The sequence below is a fragment of the Micropterus dolomieu genome, linkage group LG07 (genome assembly GCF_021292245.1).
Source record: "Micropterus dolomieu isolate WLL.071019.BEF.003 ecotype Adirondacks linkage group LG07, ASM2129224v1, whole genome shotgun sequence".
NCBI classification, from domain to species: Eukaryota; Metazoa; Chordata; class Actinopteri; order Centrarchiformes; family Centrarchidae; genus Micropterus; species Micropterus dolomieu.
Window position 1 is genome coordinate 22,723,586 of NC_060156.1, and position 4,438 is coordinate 22,728,023.

Here is a 4,438-nt window from a genome sequence, read left to right on the forward strand (position 1 = left end):
CACTCCTATCTCCTCCACTGGGAGTGTTCACCCATCTGCAATATTTTGTGTCCACTCTAATGAGAACTGTAAATCACAAATCTCTCCCTGTGGGATTGATTTTCAGCAGGGAGGCATGGTTTTTGTCAGCTAAAGTCATATTTAATTTTACCACAGTCTGAATAATTAAAAAATATTTGCAGAGGAAATATGTGGTTTAAGTGTTGAACTGACCCATTATAGAACCTGAACTGACAGCAACGACCCACACACATACAGTAGATGCAGGCAGACCTCCCTAAAGATTTGTATATATTTTTGAGTCTGTTCAAAAGAATAAATATCAGCGTTAATGTTTTCCTTGATGAAGAGCTGGTTACATGGTTGACTGTAATGTGTCACACGGCTCTATCAGAATGATTAAACTTACAGTATATTTGGGTAATTTACACCATACAAAATGTGATCTCGTTCCAAATGTAACAAGGAGTTTTCTGGTTAATGTCTTAGATAGCAGATTTACAGGTTGAAGGAAATATGTTTTTTTTTCTGCTGTAAAGCAGACAGACCTGGCTAAGGTTTGATCTGCTACAGTGCCAAAAGCCAGTAATTTGTAGTATGAAAATTGTAATTCCAGAAGGTTCCTAAATATTATAGAGATGTATTTTCTCATTTGTTTTGTTAGGGAAAGAATGAGCAGCATTTAGACTAATATTTGTCAAGTTTATATTAATTATTTTCTGACACAGGTTTAACAAGGGTTGGGGTTTATATATCTTTCCCTGCAAAATATTGACCAATTTAAATCATGGGCCATTTTTATTCTCTAAATCTTCCTTGTCAGCCACTGTGCTCCTCCAAAGAATGCCATCTGGCTCTACCATCCCTACACACAAAGCAATCTCAGTCCCGGCTGTTCTCATCTGCAACATTACAATGATGGAACAAGCTACATGCCATCAGAGCAAGGGTGCCCCTCTTTAAGTTCAAGAAGCTCTTGAAAACTCATCTCTTCCAACAGCACATTCTTTTAAAACACCTCTAACCTCTGACATGCACTTCCCATGCTCTTCTTCTATCCCATTACAATTCTCTTGTATAGATTGCACTATTGTGTTAACTTTTACTTCTTTCCCTAGGTATTTACTCCATTACATGCTATTAGATTTTGCTAGTATTTATTGCTGCGCCCACTTGTATGTTGTCACTTGTAGATTTCTTACTGTATTTATGCTTTGTTGATGCTTGTATGTTGGTCCTCAAATGTAAGTCGCTTTGGATAAGCAGTTGCCAAATGAGTAAATATAAATGTAATGTAAATCTAGTCATTTCTAGTATACAGAGTATTGTCCTCGTTACTGATAGTTGCATGTTACAATCTCTCCATGGCAGCTCAGCAAGAAAACACCATCCACGGAAACACCAAGAGCAAACTGCTTACTTCACTAGGACCACAATCAACAGATACGATTAAATGATTTATTGATAAACAAACAGAAGATGCATGATGCTTGCAGTAGCTGAGTAGACATTCGGAAGTGTTGTGGGGAAGCTACGATAGGGAAATCCGCAGTAGTGCCCGGACACGACGGACCCCCAAAAAGCTTCCAGTTATTTGACAGAACATTGGATGATCTGGAATCTCCAAATATTAAGTGTTGTGATGGTACGCTTTGTAAGACCAGCACGCATGATCTGTCTCGGATGCTCGGGAATGACACCGCGGTAGCCTGAATGGTAGCTCAAATCCTGGAGGAGTGACCGAAGTAATGGATGGGAGAATACCTTGCAAAAGAGTACTTTGGCAGAGCTGCTGGTAGAACCAGAATCGAGTAGCTACTAGACCGGTCTTGGATAATCTGATATGATTGTGAGCCCGGATTCCCTATAGGGTTTTAAGTGGTTCAGAGATGACTGGACTTCAAAGAAAAAGATAAAACTAAGCTTGACTGGACTTCGGATCGCTTTGGTAGAAAGCAGTGTTGTTTGAGGAATGACTCAAGACTGGCTGAGCTTTTCGAAGCTGGCCTGTAAACCCGAGAGAGGGCTGTGCTGTTGGTAGTAGAGTTTCAGGACCATTCTGCTGCTTTTAGTCTTCTTTGTAGAACCCCCAAAAAACTGCAGACTATGGGGCGGCAGTGTACGATTGGTATCTTGGGGTGTCACAGTTGTTTGTGATAGAAAAAGTTGAACCCGATCCCGTTGGCGAAGGTTGAGCCAAAGCGAGGAGGAATTGGGGATTGAATGCTGATTGCATGAGCTTTCAATCCAGATTACAGTGTGAAACGGATTGTGTCGAGAGAGAAATGTAGGGTCTTGGGAAGACCTGCTGTTTCTCTGCAGACCTTGGAACCCGGAGGTTGGAGAAAACCGGAGAGCTTGGAGCGGCGGCAATGGGTTAGGATGAGATCAGGTACCACTTGGGGGGCATGTTAGGGTTGCGTGGTTCGAGGGGGTTCTGATTACACCAATGAAGCAAGCTGTGGCTTGGAAGCAGTGTGGATGTGGATTTTTGGTAAAACTGTGCCTCTGACTTGGGGAACCAATCTAGAATAATGGCCATGTAATTGTCTTAGTGTATGGAGAAAGTGTATGCAAATTTTCGGGAGTGAGTTCCCTCAACCAGGTGGATGTTCTCCCTTTCGAGTAGAGGTGCCCTTCGAGGGATCTTTTAGCTGGTGGTTAGTGAGGAAAAGGCATGAAAAGAAGAACAAGATATCATGTAGTTTACAATGTGTAAACTAGTGAGCTGAAGAACGGGAGATGAAAGAATTAGGATTAGCTGATGGCAGCGTAATGGGTTAAGAGGAAAGACCGAAATTAGAAATGGAAATAATTTGGTTCTGTGTGGAGGAAAGCTGGGTACCAGTGCCGGAGGTTCTAGCTGTAGTTGCTGGACTGGTAAGATGAGATGCTGGAGATCCTGGCATCCCGGTGCCAGAATCCCAGACTAGAGCGACCTGCAGAGATTGATGGATGTGGGCTGTGAGGGGTTTTTGCATCCCGGTGCCTAATGACCCGACTAAAGCTAACCCGAAACGGTTTCCAACAACAAATTGGATGGTTCTACGTAACGAAATGATTGACGCAGTCAGATTAGTGATGACTGGGAGTGAGCGGCATCCGGTGTCGGAGCCCCCTAATTTTGAAACGATCGTTCACTCAAAACAACTTTAGTTTAAATTGCCGTTTGTTTGGAATGACTTGCTTTGAAACTTGCTGTTCGATCGAAATGACAATCCATTGAGACAAGATTAGCTCTGAACGACATGGTTTAAATGAATGGAAACAACTATTAGCTGGATGTTAGCTTGAACGATTGTTACTGTTAGCTGGAGACGAATATTAGCTCGAAATGAATATTAGCTCAAAACTAGTTTTGCTTGAAAGACTTAGCTAGGAAACAACTCTTAACTTCTTGGAATGACTTAGCTGGAAAATAGCTAAGCTAGGAAATGACTGTTGGCTCAAGACTATTGTCAGCTCAAAATTAGCTTAAAATGAATGTTAGCTCGAATCGACTATGGCATGAAATGACTATGGCTCGAAATGACTTTTTCTGTAAGCGACTTAACGAGATAACTTAGCTAGATACAACCGTTTGCTTGAAACGATGTGGTTAGATAACGACTTAGCTAGGTAATGACTCTTAACTTGAAATGACTTGGCTTAAAAATGACTGTTTGCTCAAGACTGACGTAGCTAGATAATGAAAGTTAGCTCGAAACGACTGTTAGCTAGCTCAAAGTTAGCTCAAAACGACTGTCAGCTCAAGGTTAGCTCGAACGTCTGTTAGCTCAAAGTTAGCAAAGTTAGCTCGAAACAACTGTTAGCTCAAAGTTAGCTTTAAAACGACTGTTGGCTCGAAATGACTGTTAGCCAGCTTAAAGTTAGCTCGAAACGGCTCTTAGCTTAGTTAGCTCGAAACTGCTGTAAGCTCAAATTTAGCTCGAAACGGCTGTTAGCTCAAAGTTAGCTCAAAACGACTGTTAGCTCAAAGTTAGCAAGGTTAGCTTGAAATGACTGTTAGCTCAAAACAACTGCTAGCTAGCTCAAAGTTAGCTCGAAATGACTATTAACTCAAGTTAGCTCAAAATGACTCTTAGCTCAAGTTAGTTCGAGACAGCTCTTAGCTCAGTTAGCTCGAAACTGCTGTTAGCTCAAATTTAGAGACGGGTCCAGCTGCAGCCCGCAGACAAACCAGATAAATGTGACGGAAGTTGACTTTCCATATAGGGTTCGTCCCACAAGCCACCGAGGACAAAACGTCCCACGCAGCCGTTCGGCCCACGCAGAGCCGTTAAAAAAAAATGTGTGTCAATGTACCAATCAGTGTACATTATGCGTTAATATTTACTTTATACTATAATTAGGGCCCGAGCACGACCGTGCGAGGTCCCTATTGAATCTGCTCGGATTATATTTTTTTTTTTTTTTTTTTTTTTTTTTTTTTTTTTTT